The sequence below is a fragment of the Ambystoma mexicanum genome, chromosome 3q (genome assembly GCF_040938575.1).
Source record: "Ambystoma mexicanum isolate Mex_15411 chromosome 3q, UKY_AmexF1_1, whole genome shotgun sequence".
Taxonomy (NCBI): domain Eukaryota; kingdom Metazoa; phylum Chordata; class Amphibia; order Caudata; family Ambystomatidae; genus Ambystoma; species Ambystoma mexicanum.
Window position 1 is genome coordinate 237963228 of NC_090926.1, and position 18292 is coordinate 237981519.

The following is an 18292-nucleotide window of genomic DNA, read 5'->3' on the forward strand; positions in this document are numbered from 1 at the left end:
TCATATGTTAATAGGACGGCAGAGCATGGGTCTTCTGCCCTGTTACATTATTCAAAGAGCCCCTCTGGCCTTTCTTTGGCACTCCCTTGTCTCACTGCTTGCTTGGTTAATACATACCTCCTTGCTTGAACACTCAACATATTCTCCCTAAAACAGCAATGACAGCTGCAGTCTGTCTTAACTTCTTTTTGTTCAGTGTCTTGAATTGGCCTCTTATTTCCCCTTTTTGTCTGCAGGAGAAAGGCATTTGCCAGTCACTGCCATGATGGTTCTACCTGGTCATAAGAGGGCAACAGCTAGCCAATATTGGAAGAACATGGACATATTATGCCAGAGGCTGGCAACTGCCTTCCTAATGCCTACACAAGATACACAACTCTTGCCTTTGTTTCTAACAGTAATTCAGTGGATGAAGAAACGCGAGAACACACATATTGCTTATAAATGAAGGGGATGATGTCACACTTGGTTAAGACATTTTGATCACGCCAGGAGCTCATTTCCACCTGCAATTAAGCGATTACATTTTAGAATTCTGGCTTTAAATAACGTTAGTATCACCTGGAAAGCACAGAGGTTGCTCAACAGGGTTCCTGGAGCACGAGGGGTACTCTACTCGTGGGCATGGATGATTGGAGGGCATTCTTGCCCTGGTTTGGAGCCTGGCCCCTACAGCCATGATGGGGGGAGGGGCCTATTACTTTTGGTTGTATGTACCCTTTGAGGGTGGGCAGACATTGCCTCCTGCTTTAGCCCACTAACAGCTCTGCTTTGCAACTTGATCACACATACCTGCCAGGTGGCATGTAACTCAATGCTACTAATGTTATCATCCTCAGAAGTCTGGAATCCTTTGCCACATCAACTAGGGTACAGGCTTGCCACCTGAGACTTACCCATGTCTGAGTCGGCATCTGTCGCCCTGTGGGGACGACACACACAGAAAGAGCAGGGCACAGTGCCCTTGTGTGTTTTTCACACTTCTTCCTCAGGGTGGGCACAATTCACTCTGCAGAGAAAGTGGCACATGCTGGGCAACATTCTCCCACTTTGACAATGTCACCCAAAGAGCTAAATTGGCCATTTGAAATACCTCTGTCAACTTATTATTGTGCAATCCACACTGATGGGTTTAAGCACCTGCTTAACGCGAGATGGCAATTAAGGGCATTTGCCAACGCACTCAAGAAGCACAGGACACCCTCTTACCAGCGACATGCCATGCTCACTCATTCTGATCACGAATTGCCATTTATGTAGGGTCATGTTAAATGTATTTATTTATTTATTACATATGTAGCACCACGCAAAACCCCCAAGCATCAAGACGCAAAGTAAACTGCATGGAGTGGACCACTTCCATTGGTGCACGCTTTTACTTTTCCGCCACAAAATGGAAGATTTTAGCGTAAAAGGCAGGTGAAATCACATTGCTTTTCCACTTTGGAAGAGTGTAAATACCTTGCGCAATTAGCGATTACTGGTGGAATTGAAAATGGCTTCCTCTGGACTCCACAGGTGTCCCGACAAAAACGGCACCGCACATGTGTGGGTGCACGTACCTCGGCGCAAAGGGAAAAGGCTAACCCACTGATAACCCCAAGCCTTTCGGCAAAGCAGATTTTGCTCATGTGGACAACCTACAGATTTGGGCCTAGGGTGTCGAAGCCACTAAAGAAAACAGAGAACCCCATGCATTTCCGAAAAGAAGACACCCGGGGGCACCCCCCTTTCCACTAAAAACATCCATGGTGGTTTAGTGATCCCCACACCCACACAAAACAAGTTATCATTTTTTAAATTTTTGTTTTTGTTTTGCCTCTTTCCTAGGGGCAGATTGTACTAGCAATCTGCCCCCAGGGAGGGCTACATGAGATGTCCCCTATCCATTTGGGGTGTTTTATTTTTGTTTTGCCCCTTTCCTAGGGGCAGATGGGCACATGTGTGTGGCTATCTGCCCCTGGTGGGGCAAAACGTACTGCCCCTTCGGGGGTGGCTCTGCCAATATTTGCAATGGCCTCCCCCCACCCCAAATGGATGGGGGCATCTCATGTACTCTTCCAAGGGGCAGAAATCTCGGTGGGGGGAGAGGGCCACCACCCTTTCAAACACAAAAAATCCTGGTGGTCTAGTGGGCCCCCCACCCCCACCCAAAACAAGTTATAATATATATATTTTTGTTTTGCCCTTCCCTAACGGCAGATGGGCCCATGTGTGTGACCATCTGCCCCCAGGGGTGTGGCAAAACGTGCTGCCCCAGGCTTGGGGGGTGGGGTGGCTCTGCCAATATTTGCAGTGGCCTCTCCCCTCACCCCAAATGGATGGGGGCATGTCATGTACCCCTTCCTAGGGGCAGAAATCTGCCGCCAGGGAGGGCTACATAAGGTGCCCCCAATCAATTTAGGGTGGGGGGAGAGGGCCACCCCCCCTTGCAAAAATCCCTGGTGCCTAGTGGTCCCACCCGCACCCACCCCACCCAAAACTACATTTAATGAAAAGAAATCTTTTTTTTTGTTTGCTCCCCTTCCCTGGGGGCAGATGATCACCCATCTGCCCCCAGGGTATTGCCCGCATGCTTTAGGGCCAGGGGGGAGAGGGCAGCTTACATAGTAAGCAGCCCCTCCCCCCACTTCAAAAACAGAACCCTGCACAACACACCAAACATATATTCTGGGGGGGATAAATGATACTATATCCCCCCACTTAAAATTGTGGGGGGGATTTGTCCCTCCTGTCCACCCCATATCCTACGCCCATGGACACAACTACCAATGAAGCAAGAAGAGGCCACGTCTCCACAACACAATCTTTTCCTAAGTCAGAGTGCAAGTGGCCCTACCGGGCCAGGCGTTGAACCAAGCTTCTGGCATGGGCAGTCTTAGCTCCGCTTAACAAAAAGCAGACCAGCCTAGCAACAATGTATTCATAAAGGAAGACTTGCTGGCATCCAGACAGCGCAACCTGATTCGAACCAAGCAAAAGCACTTTCCATTTTCAGCTTAGACCTTGATAAAATGGAGTGCCTTGACTCCAGAGGACAAGGACCAGCAAAGCCAGCGAGACTGTCCATTGTATTTTCATAAAGCCCTTGCACGAACTGCAGCAAATTGCTGGTTACTAGGCAGGCGTCAGCGAGGCCTATCATGAAGCTGCAAGCCATTACCACTCGGTGGCCCCAGGGTCATTCGTGCCACTGAGGGACACTGGCTGACCTCATTGACATGTCCACCAAAGTTTTGATGTAGCGGTTAAGACGTACAATTCTGCGGCCACGCCCATGCTGAACCTCAATAACGATATTTCTCCTGGCACATTTTCTGTGGAGCATTTTCTGCCCCAGCCAAGATCCGGGTACCAGACAAATGCTCCATTGTGTGACCAGGGACATTCCAAAGATAATACCCCAGAGGCATTAGTGTCTCCATGATCAGATCGAGATCAAATCTCACACTAGAGCGTGAGACTGAAAATAATATGTTATGAATAAACTCCAATATGTCAGGGCCAGTAGAAGGGCCATAGACTGTATGCCACATACAACCAAAAATGCCTTTTTAGGAAATAACCCCAACTTGCAGATGCCTTGCTTCCATGTCCACCAAGACCACCACGATACCCAAGGAAAGGGGGGCAGGACGAATAGGCAGTCCTTGTAACTTCAAACCAAGCCAAGTGCAAGTCCTCAGCAAAGGAAGCGGAAGTCAATCTTTGTTCTTCAGAGGGATCACCAGCAGGAGTTCCTTCAAGGAGAAGCCCTCTGGTTGACAATTGTCTAATCAGAAGAGTCCAGCAACTCTAAACCCAACACTAAAAGCTGTGAGGGGGCTCATACAACAGCGGAGGGAGACTCAACACATCTTCCAAAGATGAAATCAGCACCCAGCAAGCTTTCGGAAAAGGCATTCCTTTGGAATGCCCACACGGTTGGGAGAGGGTATCTAGGAACCGGGGCAGGCCGGGAGCCTTTTTAGGGAGCCACTGTTAGCAGGCAGATGATAAAATGAAGGAAAGGTCTGGATTGGAGATGAGTAGCCTAGCTAACCTTCGCTGAATAGATCCATTCCACAGCAAATGTGATAGACAGAGAGAAGGTGTTTCGCCTTCCAAAGGATGGAAACACTATCCTAAGGAATTTGGATGCGCCCGAGAAGGCTTGCAAGAGGGCAAGCATGAGGACCGTCTGCTTAATGACAGCTAATGTCCCCAACTTAATGGCTGTGAATGCTTGCTCCTACATCCAAATAATGAAAGCACGCATATTTGGTTTCCTTTAGCTGTAATGAAGGTCGGACCTTTACTGGGTGTAGCCCCCCCCCCGCCCTTATGGCAGGAGAATGCACTTGGTGCATTTTCCTGTCCGAACTTTTGCAGTGCTTTTCTGTGGGATGGTTGCTAACAAAATGGTGCAGTAGGGACTGCAATTGCAAGTGCTGTAGAACCAATGCCCTCTCTTAGGTATATTGGCAGTAGAAGTCCCTCTTTGCATCTCCATGCCATCCCTTCACCCACCAACAGACGGAGAAGCTCTCCTTCCTGATTGCTGGCAGCTGGTGGTATCAGCACAAATGGAGTCCCATGTGGGTAGCAAAGGTCCAGTGACTCCACCCCCTCACAGAATTTCTCAATTAACCATCGACATCTATTGCTTTCAAAGGTTGATCCCTTCCTTCAGGTTTCCTTTGTGTTTTGGAATAATCATCTGCAGCCTACTGCACGGAGGGGCCCTGCTATGCTTCGGACTCCATACTCACAGTGCCTGGTCCTGCACGGGGCGGCCGGACAAGTCTGCGCAGTGAAGATGGTGTGTGATAAGCTGTGCAACAACTGTCAATACAGCAAGGACCCTGATTGCTTAGCAATCACTCTGTGCTGCCCACACAGCTGACATGCAGAGCATGCAGCATGCGTGAGGCAGCGGTTAGTGTACCTAGGAAAGCACCTTATGCTATACTTAAAGGGCCTGAGTGTTTTCCAGTGGTCGAAGTGTATGAAAAGAAGTAGTGGAACTATGTTCCCTACTGGCCTGCACCACTCCCCGCAAACCCCATAGCCACGCACCCTCCCATGCACAATACAAACTCCAAAACACATGCTCTGGCTGTTTAGGGGAATGCTCAGTGTAGTGCACTGAAAGACAAAGTTTCAACTTCTTCCTACACTTTTATTTTAAAACGAAACCATTCCGGAAAGTTTAAAAAAAAAAAAAAAGTATAGGAACTGTAAAACTTAATTAAAAGAAGTAGAGGAGCACCACTCCCGACCACTCCTGCCCACTTCGATCACTGGTGTTTTCCAATGGGATTGCACCATTATAAAATGCTTCTGTGAATCAGGCACATCGTCTCACAGCACAAACCAACCATTGCAAGCTAAATGGAGGTGGGAGAGCATGCAAACTATATGCCCCCCCATATAAAAAAATCTCAACACGAGAGACCCACGATGAAAGGTGAATTTGCACTGACTTTGCATTCGTCCAAAGTCACTTTTCATTTCAAGAATACAATTTGCAACGCTCTGTGAATCAGGGTGTTTGCTGGCAGTGCAAAGTGACTTTGCACTAGTGCAAAGTCACTGCACCGCACTAAACGTTCCATGAATCAGGGTAAACACATGCATCATGGGTATCTTGTGTTGAAAGTGCCATGAATCAGGCCCTTAGCAAGCAATCGCCCACCCGCCCCTCACCAACCCCCTTTGCATACCCAAACAACCCAATCCCAGCCAGCTGAAAAGTATGCAAACTACAAGCTGAAAGCCTCCCGAAACACACACACCACCACAGGCAACATGCAATATTTGACACAGAACACGAGCAAAGAAATACCCACCCAAATATCATACAGCAAACAACAGCAGAGCACAAAAAGCTGACGCTACAAGCAACACTGACAAGCAGCATCCAGCCATGCAAGAGGCAGCGTAATGCACAACGACATGGAAGACAAGACAGCACGTGTTTAGAGAGAATGAGATAGTTACTACCCACAACAGTGTAGGGTGACCAGATTTAATAAGTAAAAAACCGGGACAGGGCAACTAACATAAAAGTAGGACGTAGGACTAACTCTTGAAAGTGGCTGTCAAGGCACTGCACTTCAGTAGTGGTTGGAGGAGAAGGGGGTTTAAGTGTTACTCTTCAAATTAACACCTATAATTAATTTATCACAAACTAACACTATCTTAAACTGTAAAATGCAGCATTTCTTCTGTGTGAGATTGCACATTCATGTCTGTCAGCTATGAAGACCGACTACCAAAAACCGGGACAACTGCAGTTTCCAATGGGAACATAATTTTGACAAAGCGGGACAGAGCAGCAAAAACTGGGACGTCTGGTCACCCTACAAGAGTTCCCCTGAACAAATAGTACACAACACATGCTGCAGGTGCACACTGCATGCAGTCACTACAACACCTTTGGAGATACCACATATTAAAACACACGCTACATTTTCCATGGGACGCACAACATGGACAGGTCTCGCACACAGAACCCACACGATAACTGCATGCGGAGTGCATACACCCCAAAGGTGGGTGCTGAAAGCTGGCCTCAACACACACAGCATGAGACCGGGCCCAGGTCAGAGGGTCGTGCACATTCTTCAGCGGGGTGCAACAAGAGCGTGCTTGGGAGGGGGGCGGGGGCGAGAAGGGGCCTCTTGTACATGTGATATCAGGCCCCACTCGGTGGAAGGGAGCCTGGGAAAGGGAGGCGGCTGCGCAGCCCCAGCCCTCGCCTTGAGTCATGGGATTCCTGTAGCGCATTCAGGGCGGGTCCCTGGCAAGGAGCTGATAGACAGAGACGACTCCGTGCAGGTTCCAGGTGCTCGGCAGCTCTGAGTCACGCGCGAGCAGGGTGGGGTGGGGCGCCGCTTGTGGTGCACTCAAACCCAGTAATCACGGCGCATCCTGCAAGGGCCGTGCAGGTGCCAGCTTGCTCCGGCTGCAGATACGAACACGAAGGGCGGGCAGGCCCTGTTGGTGGAGCTGTCTGTGACAGCTGGAGGGAGTCCAGCTGCGCCACACTGCGCTGCCAAAGCAACCATGACCTGAAACATCTCATGTTTTCCAGCACGTGGACCCCACTCCTCTCTGGAAATGCCCAATAACACTGACCTTCACTAACTAATCCATCTCAACGTCCCCCAGATACTACACTTCTCACGCCACCGTGCACCTTAATCCTGACCTGCAGACCCCATGATATGTGAGCACTGGGCTTCCACACTGCCTCCCAACGCACCTCAATTGTGATCTAGAGTCTCCAGTTGTGCCAACACGTTTCAGTCCAGGCCTGCAACATCCCCTGTAGTAAAAGCTTAGGGTCCAAGAACTCTGTGTGTTTGTACTTCCAGCCAGCGGCGTAGCAGGATTGTCTAGCAAACAGGGCTTGAAGCTAATGTAGTTGGGCCCACTGTAGTGACATTACCATCTGTAAATGCCCTCACAGCGCTGGTGAGTCGGCATTTACAGATTTTGGGTGGGCCTTGCCCGCTCAGGCCCTACCATGTCTATGCCTCTGCTTCCAGCCTTGGCCCATAACACCCCACGCCACTTCAAATTTAGGAGACGGACCGGCTCGGCCAATATAGGCCACTAATGTGATGAACGCCCCCTTTTATTTAAGTACAGGGGCTGTACCTGTACTCGAATGCTAACCTGCAGAGCCCACTGTTATTACAGTGCTGAGACACCAACCAACTCTCCCGAGGATCATCACCCCTGACCAGCAGCACCCCAATGGGTTCAGGAGGCTGTGTAGTACTGCCACACAAAAATAATTTCGACTGACACAGCTGGGTCTGGTGGCAGGACTTACTTATTTTTGTTATTTTCTTGAATATCCTTATGTAGCTAAAGTAAGTGGTCTTGCATAGCACCCTTCTGCCAATTTGATTGCCTCTCTGTATGTGCCTCTGTAGGAAAAGGGGGGCTATGAGTGGGCACTACATTTCAGCGGTGGATACGAAACCTGTGGTGTTGATGGGAATCGAACCATAATGTCACCACGATTGTGGCGACATTATTAAAATTGCACCTGGGCGTGGTACGAAAGTCCTAATCCCCATTACTGCGCCCAAGCAGAGCAGGAGTTGTGGGGGTGTCCCCCACTCTCCTTGGACGCAGTAACAGGAATCAGGGGTTGCACGGTTGCCCCCTGCTTACCATTACAATAAGCGAGGGGATAAGATATTAAAAAAAAGAAAGTGGACCTTGTGCGTCAGCACTTCCCCAGGTAAGTGGGAGGAGCTGATGCTGCAGTGGTACAAGGATGTCGGGGGCACACACAGGAGTGTGCCACAGTAAGGGTCAGTGGGGGGATTGCAGGCCAGGACTGGTGGGCAACAGTGATTTATCTGATCACTGCGCTGCGCTGTAATTGCAGTCGACATTTTCGTCTGCGGAATTACGGGCGGCGCAGTGATCACAAAGTTCGTGTTGATGGATGCAGTTCTAAAAGTACTAGGCTCCTGTGTACCAATCTTATATGCAGAGGTCTGGTGGAGAGACTTGGGGGCATATATACACAGGGGGGGAGCCCCCGATTTCATTGACTGCAGCACTTTGGGACTGGTTAGTCGCTGATGTGGGATAGTTGGATCGGGCTAAAGAGGACAACCTAGTGGTGGATTGATTCGTGTTGATGTGTTGCTGACTAGCCTTGTGGCCGTACCTGTTTGTGTGATTAGTGTAAGCAGATGTGGGGAGTAGGCCTTACAAGGTAAAACTACCTGCAGCGATGACCTCCTACCACTGAATACAGGTCCCATTTCCCTCCCATTGCCACTGTCAATTCCTCTAACTCTCGCCTTCTCTCTCACTCTCTCAAAAAGATACATTGTACCCAATATGAAGTAAGGACCTGGGAATTGATAGTCGAGGGAGGAGGCACTCTGGAACTCCACTCATTAGCATAAGCTATCTGCTAAGGGTTATGGGATGCAATAATTACTGGCTCAGAGAAAGGACTGCTTGAAATGTGGTTCCTTAGTATGTTGGTTGGCAGGCTGTGAGATGCTGCAAGTCTCACTCTAACATACTCAAGCGCTATTGTGGGCAGTGCAAATCGTTTGTCAGGGGATCGCAGGGCCGTGGCAATAATCACTGCTTGTTTCTCATGGTGGTATACCCTGAGGTCTCACAAAAAACCCAAACTCTTCTCACACAGGACACACAGCCACAAGCCAACATTACCCCCCCCCCCCCAATCGCAATGACTCAGGCAGGTATTGATGCCGCACCAAAACTTTGACTTCAGTGTCATGCAGCAACCCTGCAGCGGGGTCCTCACAATGAAGCGAGGAGCAGAAAGGATGGAAGGTAACGTGTGGACTCCTCAAATTGCCCCACATTGCTAGGTGTACCACCCCTCTGCCTAAAGGGGGAGCAGCGGCTGCAGGAAGGTGAAGTTATAAATGTGGCCATGATGTTTTCTTCAAAGAATCTTCCTGCCTTTCCTTCCTTTGAGCTGCGGCTCCAGACAGATCAGACATCACACGCCTGAAACACAGCGCCCCTTATTTTTCAGTGTGGGCCGCACCGCGCACCATAGCTACCAAGCACTTTGATCCTGATGTGCAGGAGCCACTGTCATTCAACACCCTGGGAGAAACACTGCTCTGTCAATAGATCTCATCCCAGCTTAGCAACAGCCTTTGTTTTACGGATCAGCGGCCCATACACCTCTGCATCTGCACCCCAGAACCTCTCTTCCCATCTCCACAATATGCACAGAACTCTCCCGGTGCACCCTACGCAGGAGTGCTGGATTTCTTGCTGGCATTGCCCCCTCCCAACCAGACGTCCATCTGTGGAACTAAAGGATGTATATTTAGGAATAACAATATAGTAAAACTCAACCAGGCGTCGTGCTTCCTGAGGTATGTAAAGCTGCCTAGACTTGTCCAGACCCTAGTCAAGCTGACACCCTCGAATAATACCAGTAAACTCTTTCCCTTAAGATGGACCAGAAATCCATTGCGGACCCAACACATTCTCTATACCTTTTCCTGGTGTGTGTGTCACAGGGATGAACTGTGACCAAGCCCTTCAATGTGAAGTTCCAGCACTCTCCATGACCCTGACCTAGGCAGGCGAGCCTTGGATTTCAAGCCCAAAATTTGTGAAATGTACCTGGTCGTTGCTCGCCAGTTGCTGTCGCTCTCAGGAAAGGTAAGTTTCTTCAGAGACCAGAGCAACCCCCAGATTTCACCAAAGGCGATATTCTCACCTGAACACACCCTGCATAGTGTCACCTGAGTCGTGTGACTGTACACCAGGGCAAGCTAACATCCGCTCAAGTATCCGAGGCGCACACAGAATCCTGTTTGACCCCCTGCATGATACTGTCCTCATGAAGCCGTTTCATCTTAAATGTCTGCAGAGCTCAGAAAAACAATGGTCAAAAGCGGAGCTGTGTGTTGGGGCAGGAGGGTTGTTAGAATTATCCCCTGTGGGGGTTCTTTAAAAGAAAACAGTGCACATTTTCACATTGTTATATAGCGAATGATTAAATGAGGATATTTTTGAGAAAGTACACTTTTGGGCATTAGGTCTTCTCCCGAGATTGACTGGTAAAAACACATATTAGTACCTGGCGAGGGACAATCAGATTGTATTAAGCGATCTGATTGGTCCTCGCCGGGTCATTACCAGGCTGACAAAGACTCACCTTCTGTGGATCCGAGCACTGTGTCCCACAGAGTTTTTCCCTTTCTTTGGCAGGCCGCCATGGAAAGGGAGAAGGAACTACAAGTAGTCCCTTCCATGGTGCCCATTTTGTTTGTTTACTTTTTTCTTCTACATTTTTAATGGCCACCACGGAAAGCGAGACCAGACTACATTTTGTCCCTTCACCCTGATCCCTGGTGGCCATTTTTGTCTTTTTTTTCCGAGTTCAGAAACGGTTTCAATGCCGTTTCTCAACATGAGAAAAAATGCTATTAGTACCCCGGAACAACGTGCTGGGGGATTAATAACAATACAATCCTCGGTGGGGGGGCATTACTAGTCAGGTAATGCCCTAGGGGCTACGTTAAACACTCACTTCACTCAGTTTATAACTCTCGCCCGGGGCATTACCCGACAGGTCATGACCCCCTCATCGCGTTCTATTGCTTTATTAATGGTCTTAAGGAGGCTGTCAACTTCCTGCACAAATGCATCTCCTAAAATGTCACTAGGTTTTCAGGACTAATGCTGAAAACATTTATACCCACATTGGACATCAGGCTGAGCCAAGAGCCCAAAAGAGAGCACCACCAACATCACGTAAACGTCTTCACACACCTAACAACATGGCATAACTGCACAAAGAGTCTTTATGGAGTGGTAACCCAAGGTGCAAGGGCCAAAGGGCAACCTGCAGATGGAACACGGAATCCATCAGGAAGGTCTGTAGGAAATGAGAACACCAACTCCCAGAAACACACGATTCCCCACACATTCCTTTAGGATTTGGAAAGCAGGACACATTCCCACCAAATAAATCCTCACTCAAAAGCCTGTTTGTGGGCATCAGGTATAAGCCTGGCCTCTGCACGAGCCTCAGAATAAGGACAGGAGCACTCCATCGTGCTGCACAGAGAGGTCCAGGTGGGCACTTTGCAAATCTCCTAAATGTGCATAAGTAAATAAATAAAAAACAGCAGCCCCCAACCTGAGGACTAATGAGAGGTAAGGTCTGTTGGAATAGGCTTCTTTAGGCCATTATATCACAGGGCATCACACCACTTGAGAGGCTTTGCAAAGGCTACTCTCCGTGGCTACTTTCTTCAGTGCTCTTCAGTAGCCGATGAACAGTGATGGAGAGTGATCTATCCTTCCCAAATTGGTTTCCCCGCGTTAGGTTAGAGCCCAAACTCGTCTTTTAAATCTTTCTTTCGCTCTGCATGGATGAAGTAAGGCGAAAAGGTAAACAAACAAAAGCTAGCAGTCAAGTTTAAGTTGAATGGTTAATAATAATAATAATTAGGCACTTATATAGCGCTACGCACCCTCAGGTATCTGAGCGCTGCTCAGGGCTTTAAGTGGGGTAAGAAATCGAGGGGGGGCCCTCATTTGGGGCGTGGCTTGTGGGGGGCGTGGCCTAAAACGTACGCAAATCGTAAGGTATGCACATACATATATATGCATGTTATATATCTGTGTGCGTACCTTACTATGGTTTGTGTACTTTGTAAGCCATCTTTTCTAAACATAGAAATATGTATTTCTATGTTTAGAAAAGGTGGCTTGCAAAGTACACAAACCATAGTAAGGTACGCACACAGATATATAACATGCATATATATGTGTGTGTGTGTGCATACCTTACGGTTTGCCTACTTTTCAGGCCATTTTTTTTTTAAACATTTCGGTTTTATAAAAGATGGCTTTGAAAGTACACAATTCAAGCCATATTTTATAAAGCTTTGACTACGGACAAAATTGTCCGTCGGCAAAGCTTTATAAAAGATGGCTTGAATTGTGTACTTTTCAAGCCCTCTTTCATAAACCTCGAAAAATGTCAAGGAATCCCCAGGTTCGCCGAGGGTTAAAGACGCCTCGGCGACCTGGGGAAACAAAGGGACAGTAACTGCCTCTGGTGACCCCTCGCGCGAGAGGTCACCAGAGGCAGTTACTATGACTTACAGAAGTGGCAGCCAGGCACAGCATCGCTGTGGTTGGCTGCCACTTCTGTCAGATCGCCTGACTTCAAAACAGGCGCATTTCCCGTCGCGGCTGCCGCCGCGACAGGATAATGCATCCCGTCAATGTTGCGTGTGGTGGGACGGGGGCCCCGGCAGGGCCCCGGCTCAGTCCCACTTTTTGGAGACTGCCGTGGCCCGGCCCCGGCAGGCCCCGGCCCACTTAAAGCCCTGGCACTGCTTATTAACCCTCAGGTATCTGAGCGCTGCTTATTATTACCCACGGTGTGTGGTGCTCATTTATCGAGCTCGGAAGGATGAAAGGCTGAGTTTGGCCCCGCCTGGATTCGAAACTGCGTTAGCAGACTCTGCACAGCTGTCAAAGCGAGCGCTCTACTCGCTGTGCCACTCACATGACCTGCTTAATGTTATGTTATGTTAGGTTGATTTATATACCACCGATGGGCCGTCTCCAGGCACTCACGTGGCTTTGCAAGAAAGAGGATGGGGTTAGTGAGGGAACAATGCTAGGATAGGTCCAGAACCAGGAGAAACTGGCGTCTGTGTGTGTCGGCTTGCAGATGTTAGATTGCGTGCACTTGCTTGTTGTATCCGTATTGGTTAGGTACAATGCCTGGGGCATTTGCTGTGTGGCTGCTTGTTGTGTTGTGGTGTGTATGTGTGTTTTAGGTGTAGGTTGCTGGCATTTAGGGTTGTTCGCACTGGCTTGTTGTATCTATACGGGCGAGGTCAAATGCCTTGGATGTTTCTATGCAACTCTTGGTTATGTTGGGGTGTGTATGTGTGTTTTATGTGTAGATTAGCATGTGTTCAAGGATGTGCGCACTGGCTTGTTGTGTCCGTATGGGTAAAGTCCAGTGTCCGGGTTTGTTTCCTGTATTTGTTGCTTGTGTTGGGTGTGTGCTAGGGAATAGGTTAATGTGACATTGTGATATTTATTTATTTAATGCATTTATGTAGCGCCCAAACTCGAAGGTACCACAGCGTTTGTACCAAGAGTGTTAGAGAGGCGCGGAGGGCCATGACAGGCAGAGCACACAATGGATTGCATCAGTGGTATTGGTAGAGTACAGCATCCATAGCTATGCATTTATTGCCATAGAAGAAGCAAGGGCTTTAACATCCCAGCGACCTTTTCTCTTGTGAAAGTCTATGGACAGAGGCTCGGCAGACATTGCATACAACTGGCTCAGCAAGACAGTCTTTCTTTAAAGCAATTTAAAGAAGACAAATGCATAGATTTGATGGGTGGGTGGGATTAATAGAGCAGGGTTTCTCTAACCAATGGGCCAGGATTTCAGCAGATCATATGTGAAATTAGAGCATACGTTTGCCGTAGTGGTTGTACACAGTGAACATATCATAAGTACAGGCGCTGTGTTGGAGCGACAGTGATAATTCAAATTCATGCAAACTGGGTCCATGAACCAAGATGGTGTGGCTCAGGGGGATTCTTTCAAGCGACCAATCAGACCCGTTCTGCTCATTCATCACTATTATTTAAGATTGGCAAGAGAAGGCAGAAACTGCATAGGGAGAGTTTTTGGAGACTGGTCTAAAGTGGTTTTCACACGTATTTAACCAGGTTGATGTTTCAAGAAATAAGAATGCGTTACAGATTTTCAGAATTATGATTTTCAGAAAAATGGTGCTTCAAGGTGTTAAACCTTGAAGCACCATTTCTTTATGATGTTTATTTATTGCAGCTGAGGATGCACATGTCGTAGCTGACAACTGGAATTTACACTGCCAGATAAAAGCATGAAATAAAAGCACTAAGTGAATGCAAAATAAAACAAAACATAGAATTTGAAAAATGCATAGGATATTGGATTTTCTTGAACAGGTAAGGTGGCCATACACCAGTAAAGAAAACAATGTCTCATCTTGCAGCAGGTGTGTTGCTGTGTGTACTACAGTCATGTTCACTAAACGCTGACCAGGCCAAACGATGGAGACCTTCTGATACTATTAAGGAATGAGCGCTTTAACAATAGGATTCCAGCAGGGATGCAGGAGGATGTGATGGGATTCGCTGAAGGGCCTGGACCGATCAATTGTAAGCCACACGAAACCTTGCAATGTAGAAAAGGGGGGGATAATATAACGGCACTGTTTCACCCAGGCTACCAAAGGGCAAAGGAGAGACATCAGTGGCCGACCCTCCATGCGAGACACCCTTTAGTAGAGTGGGTTTCTCTGCCGCCCGAAATACTTCTTACAGGCCCTTTCTTTGACGCTTGTCCAGAGGAAAATATATGCCACGCCCTGCTTTCATCTGTCCCAATAAATCCGCTTGGACAAGCTCACTGATAAAGAAGTTGTGCTGAACTACTAGATTATATGGGAGGTTGTCCAAAAGTCCCTCTGAGCAAAGGCTTTGCTGACCTGAATGCTGCCCAGGTGGACCATCATGCTCGCTCCTCCCTCGTCCAAGCGGCCATGAGCTTGTTGCAGAAATGAAGAGAGGCCGCCTACTCCAGCTTGCTCAGGAAGTGCATCACCGTGACTTTGGGTCAAGGCGAATTGCCAGTATCTTCAAAAGGTTCACCTCCTTCCGGAGGCCAGAGGGAAATCGCTTACTCTCTGTTTAGGGGTTTTAGAGGAGTAGAGGTTGGAATGTCTCTTCTCCAGGAGGTCATTCTTCACGGTGCACCACTGGGAACTGAAATAGAGCCGGCTGGGGCAAGCCTGGGCACTGTGACAGGACTGATCAATGCATCCATCTAAGCCTCTTATGTGCTCACTCTAGGACACACATAAAATCCCAGAAACAGCTGCAAGAAAGATTCTGCAGAACATCAGCCCAGAAGAAGTGTCACAATCCTCCAGTGTGTTGAGAACCACCTCTAAATGGGGAGATGGTTAAAACAGGACTTTTCACAAGAACATTCCAAGCACAAACAGAGCTCTGTTGCAGGGACTGAGGGATTCCTCCACTGTGCTAGCTTGGTGTATCCAGTTGGCCCAGCAAGTATGACAAGAGATGTCCTTAAGTGCAGTCCAGCAGGAGACTAGCAGCGGGTGTGGCCCGGTGGGATAGCAGTGGATTGGCAATGTCCTCTGAGCATGGCCACAATGAGGTAGTGAGCAAAGCAGCCTGAAGGATGGCAGAGACCGCGGTGCTTATTAACAATACGATAGAGTCAGGTTTCTCCAGCACTCCAGCACAATTTGTGAGTATGAGAAACTAGCTTGAGTATCGCTCAGTGTCCCTCTTAACCATTGGCAGTAATATAGAACATATTTAGCACCTCACGCCCTAAATCCTCGAGATAAGTGGGGCTTACCTCAAGGGATAGCAAGGTCGCGATGATGATGAATAAAAAGTCAGAGTATACGCCATCAGTGGAACCCCTGGGCTGAAGACACCTCTGGCATTTGTGGGCAGACCTTAAGAACTGTTCACCCATTAAAGAGAAAGAGATGGTAAAGTGTCTTTGCACACTCTGCTGAGAGGTGAATGTAGGAGCAACATACCTCTCTTTACCCCGCCCACCAGCTATGTTATGTTATCGGGATTTATAGAGCGCACGCACGCAAGGGAAACAAGAGAGTTCAATGAGATAAAAGTGAAGTGCGGTCTAGAATACTAACGTTTTCAATTTCCGCCGGAAGACTGACTCTTGGTATGTAGTACAATGGGTGGGTAGGCCGGCTTGCCTCCAAAACTGATAAGAATATGAGCGGTGAGGTTCACTTATGAACTGCTTAACTCTGTGTATGGGATTTCGTCTAGCTGATAGTCCCAAGGAATGATCCGTAGAGTAGTTCTTAAGTCATTCGCACCCGGGGAAGAGCCATTGACCAATCAGGTGGCTGGAACAGCGGGTGAGAACATACATTCTCTGCCGCTGTTCCAGCCACCTGAGGCCCTTCCCCGGAAGGCACCATTTTTTTTGCATGTGGGGAGGCAACATGGAGCCTATCCCTATTGCCTACCCAAACCCATACTCCACCAACAAAACAAAACGTATCCCACAACTCCTCCCTCCCACTTACCTGCGTTACCGGAGTTTTGAGCTCCGGTATGCTGCACCTCTCACTCTGGCCATCACCAAAGCAATGGAAAAGGGACTTAGTCCCTTTTCCCTATGGTGGCGGCCATCCTTGTTTCTTTTTATTTTCCTTCATATATAGGCGTCGCTTGCGGTGCCAATCTCCGGAGAGAAAAAAAAGAAAGCTATTCGCACCCTGGATGAACCCCGGGGTGCGAATGGCTTTCATGGCCGGCGGGAGGGTCGGCATGGCAAGTAATGGCGTACAGCCCAAGTTGAGGCCCTCACTTTGCTCAGATCTACCAGAGCTCAGGCCGGCAGGCCATTACCGGCCATGTCCGCACTCCCGCCGGGTCATGGAGGCCATGTTCGACCTCTTATCCGTCTATACTAATATCTTCTAATCATCCAAACAGTCCAAGATTCTGGATTGTTTGTCAAGGCAAAACAGGACCCAAAGAGTCAAGCATAGCAGTTTATGGGGGGCATCTAACCATAAACCCAGCCAAGAGATGTAGGGCTGAAACCAGTGTGGGAGGTATTCTTGAAAGAATTCTACCCAAGGTTTACTGTCTTTTGTACACTAGCAAGACCACTACAGTTTATTTCAAGGATTCAGAGCACATGAGAGCAGTGAGCAAGAGGTGCGCACTTTCTTTCTACAACACTGACCTTTTTAGACTCCCTGGTTTCAGAAAGTGAAGCATTTGTAATATGTCTGCATTGAAAGATTGAACGTTCCGAAGGTTGGACGCCTGAAAAAAGGGAACAGGGCAGATGCCTCCAAAGGCTGAATGGTGTTTCCTGGCCTTTCCCAATTCATTAATGCAACAGGAAATAGCTTTCACCAGATGGGCCTGAGAGGGTTGCAAGGGGAGACCTCGTCCATGTTGGATGGATAAAGTCAATAGGAGAATCCCAGGAAAGAGCCCCAGGTCCAAGTGAGAAGCAATCATCACCATAATGAAAAGAGCTGAGCAGGAAAGGTGCCGGAGAGTCCTGCAACTCCATCACCCGATCCAATGCCTCACACATGTTTAACATTAATACTCTCACATGGAGATGCTTTGAGGTATCAGGAGGAAAGGCAGTGGGCAGCAGTACCCTGGCCAGAGGTCACCATGGGACCAATAGCAGAGACACACAGGGGGTGGCTGCTAACAGAGCACACCAACACCTCCATGCGAGCACCAGGAATGTGTCCTAGCATTACTCCATCTTCAGGCAGCTGGAGTCCCTCTGGTCATGGACCATGGGGGTGAAGGCCTGACTGTCCAGTCAAGCATGTATTCTGGGGTATTCAGGGTTTCTCCTCTTCCCCGGCTCCTCCCACACACCCAGAATACCTTCAGCTGTCCTCTACCATCCTCATCTGATTTCAGGCTTTCGGACGTTGCCCCGGTGGCATACGCAGCTCATTGATTCGCTGCTGCTCTAAGGAGTATGCGTTTGAATGACATAGCTGTGCCGATGCTCAAGTTCCCCAAAGAGATTCTGCAGTGCCCTGCCTCCTTAGCAGGCTCTTTGCTAGACATCCATCTCCTTCTCGGCCTCAATCTTCTCAAGAACTTTTAATAATGGGAACTAAGGCAGACCTTGACTGATATCTTATACGCTGTAACACCGAGGCACAGAAGT